The sequence below is a fragment of the Poecile atricapillus genome, chromosome Z (assembly GCF_030490865.1).
Source record: "Poecile atricapillus isolate bPoeAtr1 chromosome Z, bPoeAtr1.hap1, whole genome shotgun sequence".
NCBI classification, from domain to species: domain Eukaryota; kingdom Metazoa; phylum Chordata; class Aves; order Passeriformes; family Paridae; genus Poecile; species Poecile atricapillus.
This window is the reverse complement of record NC_081289.1, coordinates 72,059,929-72,078,955: the sequence shown is the minus strand read 5'-3', so window position 1 is coordinate 72,078,955 and position 19,027 is coordinate 72,059,929.

The following is a 19,027-nucleotide window of genomic DNA, read 5'->3' as shown; positions in this document are numbered from 1 at the left end:
AGTAGAGTTGTATAATTCTGATAGCTGTGATGACCACTATTTGTATACTGTTATTTAGAGAGGGAAAGTATATTTTTGTATTTCTATGTGGGCCATCTGTTTTTAGTAATATGTAATAAATGGTTAAACATTTAATTGATTTTTATATATAGTGAGTTGTTGTAGAGGCTGGAAATAAATTATCTTTTCTTAACATAATTTAAGTTGGTACTTGTATATTTGTATATTCTTACATAACAATATTTGTATATTTTTACATAGCATTGTTCTAATAATCTAATAAATGCCTTTTTTGACCCTTAAATGAGATTTCCATGGTGTAATGTATTGTTAGCGCAGGTGTAGCCATTTGTAATTGTAAGATGGGTGTCTGTGAGGGAGGGCAGGAGCCTCCCCCGGAATGAAAAATGTAGACCCCCCTCCCTCCAAATTATTATAATTCTGAATTTTGAAATGAAGGGGCTCTCAGGTAAAGATCTGGGGATAGGAAGAACAGCTTTTGACTGGTATGTACAGCAAGGCAAACAAACAACTCGAACTACAGCGTTACCAACCAAACAGAACCAGGGAGCTCGTGACAGCCCTCTCAGCTGAGACGGGAAAGGATAGAAGAGAGGCTTTGCTTCACAAAGCCCCTGCAGGCAGTTGATCCCGGTAGCCCAGCAGGGCTCTGAGGAACACCCACCCAGCTGCAAGAGCAGGAATGAGCAGAGATGCCGGGCCGGTGGCTGAGGTGTAGCAGCAGCTCCGCGGAGGTGGCTGGCACTGCCGCACATCCCGGCAGGACAGGGGCTGCGAGGCCCACAGGAAAAGAAGCAGCAGCAGCAGCAGCATCTCCATCTGGGTTATGGCAAATTCCTTTCCCCAAGCAACAACAGCCCCTCAAGTGTGTCCTGCTCTGCAGCTGAAGAAACCAGCCAGCCCCCACCTGCCCCCGCCCCCCCCTTTTTCCCTGGGCCACCTCCCCCCTGGGCCCAGCCAAACTCTTTGTCTTCTCCAACACCCAGTAAGTATGAGCAGTCAGGTTTCCCTACAGCTAGTTAATGGAGAAAACACGATAGGTGAGAAGGAACAAAAGGAAGGACACCTAACCAGACACCTAACCCCCAGGACAGTCACATAGTTGGGTGCATATCAGCAAAAATTGTGTCTTCCTACACTGCAAGGAGATCTTGCTGGCACTAGAGCGCACAGGAGAGTTGCAGCTGAAACACACACTAATTTATTGCAGATATACTGAAAATATTAATAATTTCTAATAGCTCCTCAAAAATAAGTCAGTATAGACTGCTTTAATGTTGCCCCTGCTGCATGTAATACCAGAAGAGCAGTGAAAAAAGATACATTTACGTAAAGCATATTTCACTTCCCGAACTGTCTGTTCTTTAACATGGAACAGGTAAGTATCCACTAGTAGGAAAAACACTAAAGTTGCATTTTCAAAGTGGTAAAAATTATTGTGATTCAAAAGTTACACTGCCTTATAGGAAAAAGGAAAGATATGGTGCCTAAAGTGATCAGACCTGTAGATTGACACACGTTCTTTACAAATTAGTTTTAAATGGGAAAGAAGTAATTTTTAGGAAAAAAAAATCTTGATTGAAAACCATATACCACAGTTGGAATTTTTCTTTCCTAAAAATTACAACCTTTTCTGTGGCTAATTTTTAAACCAATTTTTGGCCCAAACACTGAAATGCAATATCCATCATTTACCTTGAGGTGCTTGTGTCATTAAATTCTACCAGTACTGTAGAAAACTGGGGAAGGCTCATGCTGCCACACACAAGAGAAGCACGTTTCTTTTGAAGTGTCAGGATCCTTCAAACACAGCCAAGGGCAGCTCCTCATTCTTAGCCACGGAGTACTGTGGAAAAGTCAATGTAACCGTAACTCTACTACAGGGGTGACTAAACATTGTCCAATGTACCATCCACTTTTCAACCACCTGCCTCCTTCTCTCTAGTAGGGCACAAGGCCAGTATTCGTGTGTTTCTCGTGCCTCACCCAGATGACAAAGGAGGTCCTCAAAAAGAGGCCTTTTCTGGATGGAGCAGCACAAAGACGGACATGTGGGAAATAAGGGCCATGAAACATGAAGAAAAATGTCCCTTCTTTTCTGAACTCCTATTTTCTCCTTTGTCCTGGGGTGACTTTATGATACTGGTATCCTCAATCGCCTGGTTTATGTTCTATATTAAGTTCTGCACCTTTAAGACTGGCTCTGAGGGTGAAGAGGGGGAAGAAGAAGCACACAGTTTGTGTTGAAAGAAAATATCACTCCCCCACATCCTGCTGCTGGACTGTGGTGTCTGCAGCATGGACAGACAGCGGCACAGAGCTTCTCTTTGGCTTTTAGTTAGTTTTAGCCAGCTGAGGCAGAGGAGTTCCCTGGACCTTTTTTAAACTGTTTTCCTGGATCTGTGCAAACCTGCTCTGGACTGAAAAACACCCAGACAAATCCCAGGAGCTCACGCCTGTGGCCCACCGGGGCCTGGGCCTCGGCATTTGCTGGCACCGGAGGCTCTGATAAGAACCTGAGCGAGCTGAGCTACACCACATGAAAAGGACTTTTCTTCCTAGATTTGCCATCCCGTTGAACGGTGAGAGGTTTTATTGTTTATTATTATTCAATTTTCTGTTAAATAAACAGCTTTTTCCACTTCTCTCCAAGGAAATTTCTTTTTTTTTCCCAGACCAGTTGCGGGGAGGGGTCATTTGAATTCTGTTTTTCCCTGGGGAACCCCCATTTGGAGTTTTTCTCCCAAATTCACCCTAAACTAGAACATCCTTATAATAAATGGAATTGATTCATGCTAACTGAATGGTAACTGTTATTAAAGTAATTATTTGAAGCAATCAAAAGAATCAGTGTTCCAAGAGAGATGCACCTCTTTACAGATGGGACATGGTAAAACTGAGGTACAGGATGTAGTTTGGGTGATACCCCAAGACGAAAATGACCTTGAGAGGGACCAAATTAGAACCACTTTAGGCATTGGGCCTAAAAATCAGTAAATATCAGACTAATGAGTAGACTCACGTAACACAACGCTTAGTATGCAGGCGCAAACCTGTAAGGTTATCCAAAGGACAACGAGGAAGAGGAGAAGCCTTTGCCAAAAGACCACCAAAGGAAGGCTGAAGACCCCGTAACAACAAGTGAAGCGTGCGCTGTGAAGAATAGTGAGGTAAAGTCAGAAAAATTGGAACTGAGAGGAAACTTACGGGAAATATTCATGAATATGTCTAAGCATACAGCATATAAGGTTAGCTTGAAGTGCTTTGTTTTGTACGTGAGGCAGGGTGGGAAGCCTCCGCACCCTGGTCGGTTTTGGACGTGAGGTGGGGTAACAAGCCCGCCCCATACCCCGGTTGGTTTTGCTCATGCTGTAATCGTACTGAATTCCTGGCAAATTCTATCTATCAATTGTCATGTTTTTACTAAATTGTATTATTTTCCTGAACTCTATTCTTTTATACCAAATTACTATTCAATTGACTGAATCATATTCATTTTTACTTAAACTGCCATTAACCCAAGAAACCTAGTTGTCAAAATTCTAATTTTATTTATAACACTTTGGTGCCAAAACCTGAGAACTCAAGTCCAAGGGAAGAGCATCTAACCATGGGAAGGAGCTCCTTACCAATCATTTCAGGTGGTCCCAAGGTTAGCTCGTGCTCCCTTGGAAATAGGAGTTACAATTAGGATCAAGCATAAGCAAAAGAAGCTAGCTGTAGCAAGGGCTCAGAAGAGCTCCTGTAGGAGTGCCAGCCAGAGATGAAGATGCCTGTAAAATGTCTTGTGCAGAAGAACTGCGTGGGAAAACGGACTGTGTGAGTACCACGGGCTTGGGCCGGGGGGGCAGCTGTGCGCCGGTGTGTATGTGTGGAGTGTCTGAGATGGGGGCTGGGCAGCCCAGAGCCCTGAAGTGAGAGTGGGCCTCCAATGTACCGAGTTTTCAGCTCTCCGTGAGGATACAAGCTGGGAAAGGAGGGAAGTGAAAGAGAAGAACGAGTAAAAATCCCTGGGAGGGACGGGAGGGAGAGTCCCAATTTTAAAACCCACGGAAAAATCCTCAGGGAGAAGGGAGCGATCTGATCGCTGAGTGAAGTGACTCAGGAGGAGAGTGACTGAGTCAGGTTCAATTTTCGTGAAAAAGAGAAATAGTTGGCAACTTAAGTATGTAGATTAGAGGGATTGCAAATAGAAGTAGCCAGAAAGAAGTAGTTGACGGGGGGGGAAACAAATTGAGAAAGAGAGAGAATTAGGCAGGAACCAAATAGTTGGCAAAAGACAGGATAGTGCAACAGAATAATATTTAGTGAGGCAGGAAGTTGAACCACAGACCGAATGAGTGGGATCAAGATTCTCCTGGTACCGGAGATTTCTTGATTAGTTGCTGCCAGAGATGGGTTTAAAGGAGAAGAAGTCCTTAAACCCAGGGGCTGCAAATTATAAGGCGAATTCACAAGAGCCCAGGATATCTGAGAACCATGAGGGGGTTTCTCAGTGGGGGAGCATTCCTCAGGACAGCCCACTAGGGATGATGGTACGATTTGCAGATACATGGGAATCCCAGAGAGGAAAAAGTCTACAGAAAATGATTCATTATTGCATGCTTAAATAGACAAAAGAAACGATCCAAAAAGATAATTTAAATTGGCCAAAATTTGGATCGTTTAAAGATTGGATTTGTTAAGCTTTAAATCAGTATGTAAATTCAAAGGAAGCTTTATATCAGGAAGAGAGTGACTATGCTACCCTGTGGCTTCCCTGGGGGGGAAGATAAATTTGTTACTAAAACACAAGAAAGTGAGAGTTATCTGTTGTATCCTTTACAAACTAAAAAGCAACTGCACAAAAAAATAAATAAATAAATAAATAAATAAATAAATAAATAAATAAATAAATAATTTAATTTATTAATTAATTAATTTATTAAAAAAAAAAAAAAGAGGGCCAGAAAACCAGTAAGTCGGGTTTGGGGAAAAACAAAGGTAAAAAGAAATTGCTAGAAGAAATACCCCAAGATAGCCCTTTGGGAATTATGTTAACTAATTGGGATATTACCCCAAGTACAAGGAAAAAGGATAGAGGAAAGCTGATTAATTTTTGCATGATCGAATGGGCAAATAAGGAAGTAAGATCTGACCACGTTTGTTGGCCCAGATATGGTTCTTTTGAAACTTGGATTTGTCAGGCTTTAGACGTCTTTGTAAATTCAAAAGAACCGTTTAATGCAGAGGAGAAAGAATATGCAGCATGCTGGATATTGGGGGACACAAACTCTGAGAGAGTAAAAATTCTAGAAATATCAGAATTCTCAAAGACAAAACAAGAAGAAAAAAGGAAAGAGAAAAGCTGGGACCCTTTAGAAGTGTTACCCCTCCTCTCCTGCTTGGCCCCCCGCCTGCTGCAGATGTCCCGCTGGGGGTCCCGCCTGCCCCGGCTGCAGCCGCGTGGCTCGCACTGGGCACCCCGCCGGCCCTGCCGGGCATTCCATCTGCCCCGGCCCCGGCTGCTTTGCCCGCACTGGGCACCCCCGCTGTCCCACCCCCGGCCACTTTTCCGCAGCTGCCCCGGCCATCCCGGCCCCGGTGGCTGTGTCCGTGCCGGCTGCGCTGGGCACCGCTGCTCCTGCCCCAGGAGACACGTGCAGACTGTCCACGGCCCGCTTTGCTTCCCGCCGAGAGACTCCGCTCTCTCGGTGGTTCCGCTACCAGTTCCTGCCTACGGCCCCCCCTTGGAGGACTCAGCGGCGGGACGGATCCCTGCCTTCACTATCCCATCAACCTCTGCCATGGACGCAGCGGTCCTAAAGAATTTCTCCCTTAACGGAGAGGTACCATACCAGTGGCAATTAAAGTCTGCAAGTCTTATCTGTGTAGTGAAAGAGTTAAATATTGCCCAGGCCAGGGCTAGGTATTCATGGTGTCGGATTTCAGCTCGGCAGCAACTGGAAGGCAGTGGATGGTTTTCAGCCTGGAGCCGTCTGTGCGGGCCATGGGGACGAGATATCAGCAGCTGCAGCCCGGCCCAGCCCAAAGCTGGAAGCCACTGCAGAGCCCGGCCCCACCTGCAGCTGGGGAAGGCCCCTCAGTCTCCATCCTCTGTCCAGGAGCTACTGGAGTCTGGGTAAGCCTGGAGCCAGGGGAAGCTCCACAATCTCCATTCTCCACCCAGGAGCCGCTGGAGTCCAGGTCAGCCCCCTCCCACCAGGCCGGACAGGCCGCAGCGGAAGCAGAAGCCAGCCGGAATGCTGTTACCTTTCCAGGCCAGTAACAAAAAGAGAGCCAGAAGTTCCCAGGCTTAGGTTTAAAAACTGGTATTCACAAAAGTGATCTTACTTTTCAGTGGTCAAAAATGGTGTCAGTTCAGAGAAATGGCCAGCTATTGGCTTGATCTCAAACAGAGAAGAAACTCCCAGCAGCCTCTCTCAAAGCCTTCACTTCCATGTTTTCTACTTTTTTTTTTTTTTTAAATGCTAAACCATCACAGTGGACCATGGTCTCTTGGTCCACTAACATTATTTGCTCCCCACATGAGGAAGTTATTGAACGCCAGTCAAAGTCATCATCAAAGATCACATCCATCCATTTGGAATTTTGATGAGACTTGTAATGCTAATGTGCATTTACCATCATTGGCAACTCTCATAGCAACATCTTTCCTTTTACCAGAGGGAATGGCTGCCACGAATGTGAAAAATAAAGCTCGTCTTGCCTGTTGGGGAGACAAACAGTTGCATTTGACTAAGAAAGTGTTGAGTGAGTTGCTAACTGATGTTGATAGTATTAGGCATGCCACCACACAGAATCGTGCAGCTATAGATTTTTTGTTATTAGCACATGGACACGGGTGTGAAGATTTTGAAGGAATGTGTTGTTTTAATTTATCTGAGCACTCCCAAAATATTCATAAACAATTGGCAGGACGACATGAAAACATGAAGCCTATTAGAGAAAGACATGATCCTTTTTCAGACTGGCTTGCAAGCTTGGGTTTAAGGGGTTGGTGGCAGACCTTGGTCAAGAGGGCAATACTGTTACTGATTGTATTTCTAAATTTTCTGCAGATTCTTCCTTGCTTGTTACAATGCCTAAATGTTACATTATGTACCTTGTAAAATGTACATAATTATGTAACATTTATCATATATGTACATACATTATGTACATATTAAATGTACATTGTTATGATGCAACAGATGTTGCACAATTTAGTGACTCAATTTTTAAAGAAAAGAGGGGGAGATATAGTACCCTGAGCAGCATTAGAAGAAATTTGACCATAAAGAGAAAGTTAAGAAAAAGGTCAAGGTTTTCAGACAGAGAAGGAACATTCGTGGTCAGCAAAAGAGCACAAAGTAAGAGCTAAACAGAATGAGAAATAGAGAAGTTGAGCAAGTTGTGGTCCCATATACACAAATGTAATTATCCAATAAAAATGCTTATAAGGGCACGTAAACAATACATGCAGCCAATTGTGGAAGAGATACCTGTATGAACAGATTTGTATACAGTATATATGTAACCAAACGTAGAGAATAAACAAACAATCTGATAATCATATTGGTGCTGTGTCGTTTCTGTTCCTGCATGAAAAATGAAGACCCCATTTATGGTAAGCTAAGGTATAGTAGAAAGGACAAGGGACTTATTGGGAAAGAAAACTGAAGTTAAAATCAAAAGAGGTGGGCTATTACAGGTGAAAGGGAAAAAAGGCTTGTGATCCCCTCTTACATGTTATGGTCATTAGTGAGAGAAGAACATGAGAAAACACATTGGGGTTTCCAGTTGGTCCTTGCAGTTATTTCAAAGAATCATAGCCAGAAACTTACAAAGTACAGTAATTCAGGTAACTCAACAATGCAGCCTTTGCCCCTAAACCAATCCCAAAAATACTCCTAAACCAAAGCTTGGGCAAACTGGGAAAAGATATGGAGCTGGGCAGCATTGGCAAATTGATTTTTCAGTATTATCCAGGAAAGGAGAGTACCGATACTTATTGGTGTTAACAGATAGCTTTTCAAGGTGGCCAGAAGCTTTCCCTACCAAAACTGCCAAAGCACAAGAGGTAACCAAAGCATTGTTACAAGAAATAATACCATGCTTTGGAGTCCCAGCCACAACGTCCTCAGATAGGGGGACACATTTTATTTCAAAAATTGTGCAGCAAATTACCTGCCATTTAGGCATAGACTGGGAACTTCATACTGCACATCATCCTCAGACAAGCTGCCAAGAGGAGAAAATGAATCATTTGATTAAGCAGCAAATTATAAGATTCATACAAGACGCAAAGCTACATTGGCCTCAGGCTCTTCCATTAGCATTATTACAAATTCGGACTAAGCCAAGACTAAAAGAAAAACTAAGCCCTTTTGAAATATTGTATGGAAGGCCATCTGGAATTCAAGAAGGGACAGCACCCACTCAAGTAGGGGAAGAAACCTTACACAGATATATGATAGCCCTAAACAAACAACTTAGCGAAATTGAGAAACGTGGCTGGGGCTTGAAGCAGAGAATTAGATGGACAAGTACATGATGTACAGCCTGGGGATTATGTATATGTTAAGTCTTTTGCAGAAAAAATTTTGGAACCACAGTGGGAGGGGCCATTCCAAGTGTTCCTCACCACCTTTACTGCAATCAAGATCAAGAAACAAAGTGCCTGGATCCATCACTCCCGAGTGAAGAAAGCTCCTGAAGGACTCTGGAAAGTTATACTGGGTGATATTGAACTGAAACTAACTTTCTCGGGAAAATAAATAAGAGTGCGGGTGAGATGATAAGTATAGTATAGCAACTCTCTGAAAAATAGAAAATTTTATATAGTTGTAATAGATAATCAAGTAAGTATAGCCTGGAGAGTTGTGACATTTATGATCATCACTATAGCCACAGCTAATGCAGTACCACTTGTATATTATGTGACTGGTATAATACGAGTGCCAAGGAAAACTTATGATTTTGACACCCATGAGTCTCTGATTCAGATATTAAAAGTTACAAATGCAACTGTGTGGGAAAGAAGAAATGTTTGGGGATGTAAATATGCATTTGTCCAAGATGGATTCCATGAATCTCATCAGAAACCCATGAAACCTATTTGAAAGGGCTGTGAATGCTGTGACAAATGCGTAAGTAACTGTTCTGAGATTAGTCTCAAAATAGAAAGATGTGCAATTAAGGACTTTAAGATTGATTTTAATATAACTCAAGTTTGTACTGCTCCCTGAAAAGATGAAATGATGATAACTCAACCACCTCAGCCAGTGCTAACCTTAAAAGAACCATAATGGATGACTCAAAACACTTTAGAACTCCTTACCCCCATAATTACCAAAACTGGGCAATATGCTGTTAAGAAGACAGGAATTCAAAAATTGTTAGTTAATCCAAAGTAGTGATTAAAATGAGTAGAGATGGCAATACAGATAAATGCCTCTGATAATTCAGCCTGAGTGTGCTCCATTTTTAAGGACCTCTTTTATGGATTAGCCCACTGCTTGCAGAGGCATCTACCTTCCATGTCCAAACAGAAGAGATATGTTACTGGATTATTGGAGACGGGACTAGGGGTTCTAAACACCATGGATTCAGAAATATTAATGAATAAATTGACAGTAATTAGTAGTGGTATAGTTAAACTGAAACAACCTTTACAATCTTCTGTATTGGCATTAGGTACCAACCAGTGGAAGTTGTCTAAAATATCACCAGAATGGGAAAATATAGAAGAGCAGGATCATCAATTCATAATTAATACCTTAGGTGCAGCTAGTGAAAATATTCCTTTGGCACTTGGGTGTGCACAGGCACAGTTATAGATGTAATCAGTAGCAGCCTCAGTCATCAGGGACAGAGGAGAAGGCATATTCCATGCTGAAATTCATAAAATTTGTTTGGGATATTGCCTCAGATCTAGAAAGAGAACTCCAATCTTAGTGAGTTTTAGTTAATTTTACTTACAGCCCGGTGACAAGGATGGTAACAGCTTTTGTTTTGACTATTTATGATGCATCAATGAGTTTGATACATCCAGTTGTTGCTTTGGGACTAAATCATGAAGAGACCATACTATATCCTTCTGAGCATGGAATGTGGGCATGGAAAGTTGAAGGAAAGTGGCAAACCATTAATTTAGAACCCTCTTCAATGAAAGAGAATTTTGGGTTTATATGTGAAGATAATGTAAGTGATGATAAAAATACTTGTTTGGATACAGAGCAAAGCATTTGAAATGCATCCCATTAATCAAACAACCCTGCTTGTATATAAAGGACAAGGTTGTGTCTGCATTAGGACAGGATGCCACACTATAATGGTAAATGAGATCATTGTCAATGAAACTCAATTTAATTTGTGCATTTGTAACTTTGTCAAAATTGAAGGATGTTATTTTTCCTACCAGGCACCTATCGTATTGCACCAACATATAAAGGTGAACTTGACTACTGTGCAAGAAATCACCCGTGCCTATAGGGAAGAACTTAACTTTAGTTGAACAATTATTGAAACACAACAAATTGAAGAAATTAAAAATGAAGGGAAGAAAACTTTGATTACAGTACATCATGACAGAGAATATACAGAGAGTATTAAAAAAGTTAGAAGAAAGCCCATCCCATCATTGGTGAGATGTGCTTTTTGGGTGGTCACCAACTGCAACTGGTCTGCTTAATACCTTGGTTCATCCAATTGTTGTTTTGCTTACTTTAATTAGTATACATTTGACTCTGTCTGTTATAATTTATGTTTGGAAATAGAGAATGCTGAAGCAAGTAGCAGCTTTGACTCCAATATCAAGAACATCTGGTACAGTCTTAAAGGACACCTACCACACAGCTTTGCTTTGAAGAAGAATCTGTATAGTAGTAAAAGAATTTACTAACCTTGAAAAAGGAGTGGGAAAATGAATCATGATTTTTGAAGGGTTAAGATTTAGCTGGAGGTAGAAGAAATTTATAATGATCAAGATAAAAGTCCAATAAGGAAATAGTAAGTTAATGATTATTAGATGCTTAAGCCAGAGCTAATTCTTATATTGTTTGCTATTATGAGCTTGTTTATAGAGGAAAATGGAATAAGTGAAGCGTTAGAAGAACAGATTGAAACCAGAGAGAACAATGACCATCACCTGGACTCAATACCAATCAATCACCAAGCAGGGGGCCTTGGATCGTGCCAAAGGGTCACAGAGACCTGATGAAAGCCTTAATTCTTCCTTCGAGGACCACTGACCCAATTAGAGACCACTGACCCAAATCAAGGGACCTGCGCATGCACGAAGGACCAATAGCCTCATTTTAGTACTGAATGGGGATGGGAGGTGCTGAGGTTATGCATACTTATTGTATGTGAGATTTTGGGAAATAGAGGGAAGAGAACCTTGTTTGAGGTGGTCACACCTTTTGGGGATGATTCCGACGCTGCCCACCGGTGAATAAATATACCACTTTCTAACTTTTATTAGTTAGAGGGTTTTTGTCCGTGGTCATATTGGTTTTTCATGACTCACCTGCACTTTGTTACTAGAAAATATCAGCAAGATAATTCCAGATAGATCACATAGTATGGGAACTGACAGTGGTCAAATAAGAGATTTTTAGGCTTCAGGCATTAGCTTGAGCCTGTGTGAAACTAAGTCACACGACTGTCCAATATTGGTGATGTGTTAGTTTAATGACCAATGAGAGTTTTACCTCTTGGACCTTCTCAGAGCTGTCTATAAAAGAAGATCAGGAATAATAAAACGTGCTCTCTTGTTCAACCCAGCTGGAGAGTCTGTGTCGTGCTTCTGCCATTCTTGATATAGTGTGACAACACAGATCTGTAGGAAAAAAAGGTTTGTATAACACCGAAAATGTAAAATCCCAGAAAAGCTGCTAAGTACATGAGAAGTGCCCTAGAGACCTCAGAGTAAGTCTTCATAACAATACTTAATTAAAAAGCAAGCAACAGTAAGACACAAGCCCCATAAACACTGCCAACAATATTCAACCCCTTCCCTTTCCTTCCCTTTTCTCTACTTTAAAAGAGAAATAAACTTGAACACAAAGTGAAACCTTAAACAATGGCATAGCTTAGCCTCTGGAGCCAGCTGACTTATTTAAAAAGGGGGTTTTTTCCTTCCTAAAACCACAATGATTTCTGGGGAGAAAGGCCAGATAAGCTCACTTGCATTAAAATCACTCAGAAAAGAACAACTCTTCCTTCACACAAATACTGACATGTTTTGTAATAGGTATTTCTATTGTGTTTCTAAATAAAAAATGTCATGATCCAAAAGTTACAATTAAACAAACAAAAAAAAATCCGACATTGGTATTCTTTCAAATAAGCACATAATTTGAAGATGGCATTTCTGCAGAAAGTGTATTTTGGCCCTGGACTGTGGTAAAACAAAGACTTGCTTTATGATGGTAAATGACTACATTCTGGGAATTTCTTCATCAGTAAGATGGATTTATTATCTTTTAATTAGCTCCCTGTGGCTAGCATCAGATAGTCCTTTCAGAATGCCCTGCAGAGAAAGTGGAGCTGAGAGACTTGATGCACGCTCCAGTCACATCTAAATACCTGCAGCAACTCCATCAAACTGAGCAGTGGACAAGCCACTGTTAATGGTATTCATTTGTAAACATTCAAATCCTTGCAGGGGGATGAATATCGGTCCTTTTTAACAAGACTGCAGTGTGAACAAATGTCACTGAACTCAGAAGAGGCAGCTGGTGACTCGGGACACTCACCCTCTCATTCGCATTGTGGAAGTTCAAGATCAGGGCTTCAACATTCTCTCAACATTCTCATTGCATTCAACAACAACTCATACAAGAGCACACAAAACTCTGTCCAAGGTAATCCTTCCAGGGGAACGTTTGGCTCTTTGGCAAGCACATGGCCGTCTGCCATTCTCTGGTATAAGTTTAGGAGGATGGGCAGCTCGCTCTGGAACACAAAGAAAAATTAATTGCTGCATCTGGGCAATGTTAAAATCAAAAGAGATGCATCATATGTGTGGTAGCAGGGCTGGATGTGGCTGAAAACAAGCCTGCAAAGTTCATTCTCACAGCTTTGCAAAATTCCCCAATTCATTTCTAACGCTTGCAGTTCTAATATTGCATAATATAGCAGCAGAGTAAGAAAACATTTCATAAAATTTATCTAATTACACACAGTAGGTAAATAAAAGAGGTGAATAAATCCCAGTCCTGCAGGGCCCACAACCATGACCTGGCACAGATAAAAATCTCTATGCTCTTGGTGGATGCAGTTCATTCAGCCATGCTAATACTTTCAGGTGCATTCAAACTGTGCCTAAACACCTGCACAGCACACAGAAAATTGTCCAGTTGCCTTGGCAGCACAACCCACTCTAAATTATTTTAAGAATTTGTTTTGCGTGGTTATATATGATTGGATAGCTGGCCAAAATAGGCCTACAGTTCCATCAGTCCAACTCCCCAAGCCATGCCTTATTTATTTACAGTGAATTAATCAGTGGCACAATAAACTGGATCAAGTTATAAATAAATTTAAGCAACAGCAGCATGCAGTAGAAATCCAATTCTTCATATTTTTAGCACATACAAGCAACTTTGAAACTTTATTAAGATAATAGAAAGCTGTATCTCAAATGCCATGAAGATAAAGGATGTAAACCATTGTATCAGTACAGTCATAAATCAATATAAGATTATCAGACTGGAGTGGAAAAAACATATTCAAAGGTCATAAAAGTGGTAGAAAATATGAAAAAATACTGAATTTGTCAGGAAAGCAGGAAGGGAAAATGAAGGGAAGAGAACACCCTGACATTTTCACACAATTTTAGCATGAGTATAGCAAAGACCAACAGCAATATATTAAATGTCTTCTGTGCTTAGTTTCTGCTACAGTCTTCTGCTTTTTTCATTTTGGGAAGCAAAATCAAAGCTGTCTCAATGGAGTAAACAGGATCACATACAGGCACTCCCACTTCCCAAAGAAATACAAATACCTTTTTGAAAAATGCAAAGCCATCCAAGGCAATAAATATCTAATCTCATAAGGGAACCACTAATACAACTCATCCAAAAATGAATATTTTTATTACCTGCCCAGGACAGTCCTGTAATCTGAAATCCTTTGAGGAAAATAATTAAAACAACCAGCTGTATGAATATGACAGTGAGACAATCCTTGGGCTTTTTTACTTTTCAATAGCATAACATTAATTCTGAGTACACCATTAAATACTCTTAAATACTGTTTCCATTTCCAGAAATCTTTCTCATGAATAGAATTCTTGTCATGTATAACATATATTTTATGAAGAATTAGAAATAAAAAGGAAAACTCTTTCCACAACAACAACTAGCAAGCACTTAAGGTTTCTAGATGAACATTTTCAGCTTGTTCTTTTGTTTAGTAGTTAGAACTAGCAATCATCACTGTCTGACAGGGCAGATAGTTGCTTTTCTCTCTTTGAATTCCTTTTGCGCCTGATGAAATTACTTTTCCAGGCTAACTAGAAAATGTCTTTTAATACATTAATGCTTGCATGGAAGAAGTTGTTATTCTCCTGAAAAAAAAAAGAAGATTCAGTTTATTATTTACGTTTCCTCACCACTGGGCCTTCATGCAGGTTGAAGCTGGTTGCAGCATTTACTAATCTCCCAGAGGTTTCTTCAGTTTCCTTCCTGTCCTCAGCCCCCTCTCTCCACTGGGCATTTGAGGATGAAGGGTGTCTTCATAAACTGGAAAGTTGGCACAATAAGATACTTCAACCAAAATTACTTTTGTCAAATTCACTACATTCTTTAAAGGATAACCAACGAATATGGCAGATACCACATTAGCATGTCACATGGCTTCTGAAGTTATTGGCTGGTTTTAGGTGAATGAAGAAATTTATATTCCTTCTAAGAAAGACTTTTCAAGTGGTTATGTTTTCAGTTACCAAGCCTCATGTCATGAAATTCAATTCATTGTTTGGATATGGCCTTGAAATTACATATAACATAATATACTTATAACATATAATTATATATTATAATATAATTATATATATATATAATTATTCATATTTTTATTAACGCAATAGCTCTCTTCAGAAAGACCATGTCACATCTTGCATCATCAACCCTGATCTCACATACAGTTCTTGCTCCTAAGGTTTCCACTTGCCTGACTCTACTCTGGCTTGATTTCTAAAGCAGCCTACCCAGAATTTTAATCTCTTCTTGTACTGTGTCAGTCAGGAAAACAGATATATCAAGAGCCTGGCATGACTAAACAGACAGCTGATGAGAAAACAACAAGACCAAACAACAGCACAAAGGAGACAGAAGCAGAGACAGGAATCCAAGGAAAAATTTAAAAAGATTGCCTGAGTATTTAGGCATGGTGTCAGGAAAGCCAAACACTTGCTTAAAATTGATGTTTGCAAAGGATGACAAAGGCTTTTAAAGCTCAAGTTTTAAGTATCTTGCTAAAAATATCTGCATAACCATCAATCTTTAATGAGTTGCTCAAGCCAAATACTTCCTTTCCTGTAGGAAAATGAGTTTCTTTCATTCCCCACTACTCCTTGTATAAGTCAACATGAACATCTGTGTACACAGACCCATATAGTTCTAGACTGAAAGAGAGGTCACCCAAGTTCTGTTACTACACACAGAGCAGACTGTGCCGGGCAGGAAATACATCCCAAGTGATTTCCTCTGAGTCTTACAGATTCAACTGGCTCACTGAAGAGGAAAACAATGTTTGCATAAGAAGTGTATTTAGAAAAGCTATCTTTTCTAGACCTGCTGGATGTGTTGTCCTGAGCTCACCCCAACCACTACCGGAGGCTGGACCCCACTGTAACTATGATTTTCAAAATTTTTGGTTTGGCAAATAATCTGCAACAGGCCAGTTATTATCTGTACCCATTCACAATTTTTGGTTACTGTAATGGGCCTGGTATTAATGGACTGCCATGCTTTGACCCTTTGGTTTGGTTTGGCACATTGCACTAGATTTTCTGCTGACTGAAAATTGCAGGGAACGTGAACAAGTTGTACTCAAGCTGTTTACTGTCATTTTATGATGGCTTTAGAAGGAAACTTACTCTTTTTTCCTCTCTCATGTGCATTTTCTGATTCTCTGAAATCTTTCTGTGCTACCACTGAAAAAGCTCCTCTCCTGCTGCCTTGCTCTTCATTCAAAGCATCTTCAGGTTCTTGAATCCTTAACTACCACGTGATAAGAAAGCAGTTAAAGGAAGTCAGGAAAGACTACCATGGTCTTTAATGCTGCTCACTGTTCTGTTCTGCTTTTTATAGGTGAATATATTCTATTAATTCTATATGGAATTAAAAAGCATTGAACACATGTAAAAATGTATTATTTTATAGAGTTCAAAGCAGAGAGAAATAGATATGCTGACCAAAAGCACATTTTGTTGTCCTTTCACAGTGTTTAGATTTTCCTGTTTTATTTATATTAGTGAAGTTTTCCAGGGAATTCTATTTTTTTAAGCAGACTTGGGAAAGGGTGGGATTAAAAGTAAAAGCTACACTTACACTCAAAATAAAGCTCATGTGGAGCTTGTTCATGTACATGAACAAAGAAGAAAACCTTACCAGCTCTTTATCATAAATGATAAATCTCTAACTTGTAATGTCACCCTTCCAATTCCTTTGTATGTTGTAAAAGAAGAGAGTGAATCAAGAAAACTAAGTCATCCCTAGTTATTCAATCATCAGTTCAGAAATCTACGTGCCTGTACTTAGAGAAGGTCATAAGAAAATAACTGACTGAAGAAGCAATGCTTATAAATATTATAAATATTCTTCTGCATGACTTTGCTGTTGTGTAGTGCTCAAGTTTCTTACACACACCTTCAAGTATTAGCAATGACTCTAAAAGTGATACCAGGTCCTACGAACAGGCATGAGAGGTCTATGTAGTGCTACTTCTTTGTTATTTTCCAAATAGTTACTGTGATTTTGATTCACCTGGGGAGAGGATCATTTCAAGGAAACAAATTGCATTTGAGGAAACAAATTATACAAATTCCAAAAGTAAAATAAAGCAAGCAAGCAAACAAACAAACAAAAGGAGTCCTTGCATCTTTATGGCATTTATTGGTTAATTCCAAATTTTTTTCCTCAACTTTATGGAGTTTCCTTCTCAACTCTTCAATAGTGTCCATTTCTGATGGATTTCTATCCTGGGGTGACTGGGAATCTTGTTTATCATTACCTGACCTGAAATATATGTTTTCAAAAAAAGAAAAAAAAAAAAAAAAAAAGAAAAAGAGTATTCCTTCAAATTTTTAATGCTTCTTTATTTCAATTATGCAATCATGGGCCCAGTATTTTAAACATCCACAGAAGTAAAATGACTTTTTGCAGTTTTCATCTTACTACTGCTCTTTGAAGAAAGAATTACATAGAATTGTTTATTGTGCGAGATTTGAGAAATGTGACAGCAGGAACTTGAAAGATAGATGCACTTTGGATTAACAAGGTTGATTTAAGTGTAACAAGTTCATTATTATTTTCAGTATCTTTATTTTAGATACTGAACTTCCTTCATTTTTATAATTATCTACCAGGAGGAAGTTAAAACAATTGCCAAGCTTTTTGTCTCCAAAATAACTCTCCTTTTTTATCATGAGTTATCATCTCTGTCATGAAATAAATGCACAGATGTGGAAAAAAATTCTCTTTTACACACTTTGTCTACAGAGATTAATACATTCAAACTACAGACATGCAACTGATCACAAGCACAACACAAATTAAAGGATTAGGACTCCAAATTACCCTGTTTTATCTTCATTTCCACTACTATTTCAGTTAATACAAAATCTACTTGGCAATTAGCAGAATCAGCCCTCGAGCACCACAAGCAATAATAAAAGAGTCAAAAGAGTCAAAAATACATAGAATATACAAATTTATATATATAAAAATATATGTATATATATGTACATATATACATACACATAAATATTTATAAAAATATCTATTGATTAACTAGTTAAATAATTTAAAGTCAAATTATAGCTTCAAACTAGACAACTTTTAAGTTATTTCAGTACTTGAAAATCAGCGTTCACACTATTTGATATATGTTGGTTTTCAAATTATGTTAAGTATGTAAGGCAGCAATAGTATTTTTCTCCACACAGAAGTGCAAGAGTTTATGGGCAAAAAATGTGAAATACACCAATAAAAGAAACATGATTAAATTAAGCACCAGATTGGTACAATATAATACAGAAACTTAAATACTAAAATACTGTACCTTTGTCTACATGAAGTATTTTTAACAGAATTTACATTGTATTGGGATTTAATTAACAGATCTTTCTGAATAAAAAGTCACCACTTTACCCCAAGATTTGTGTATAGGCACAATTAACATTTTTCATGAAAAATTTACCTGATGAGATATGTTTTTGTTGAGGGTTAGGTGTCCTTTCTTTTTTTGTTTTGTTTTGTGTTCTGGCCTGCCCGTGGAATTTTTACCCATTATGTGCTGGGACAACCTAACTACCGGTACTTAGGGGTGCTCACAAAGGACAAAGAGTGGCCGGGCCAAGTGGGGGGGAATGGGGCAGAAAAGGAGGGTGGGGACAGTTTTTGGCTGGCTTTCTTCGGCTTCGGAGAAGGACATTCTGTGCTGGGTTGCGGAGCTGCAGCGGTGGAGAGAAGGGAATTTCGCCATCACCCAGATGGAGCTGCTGCTTCTTCTCCATCTCCCCTCTATGTTGGTGGCCTCGCACCCCCTGTTCTGCCGGGACGTGTGGCAGTGCCAGGCACCGCCGCGGAGCTGCTGATCCACCTCATCCACCAGCACAGGATCTCTCCTCATCCCTGCTGTTTCCAGCCGACTGTTCCTTGGAGCCCTGCAGGAGCACCGGGACTGACTGCCCGAGGGGTTTGTGAAAACAAAACCTCTCCTCCATCCCATCTCAGCCGAGAAAGCTGTCCCGGGGTCCCTGGTTCTGTTTTCTTGTTATTGCTGTAGTTAT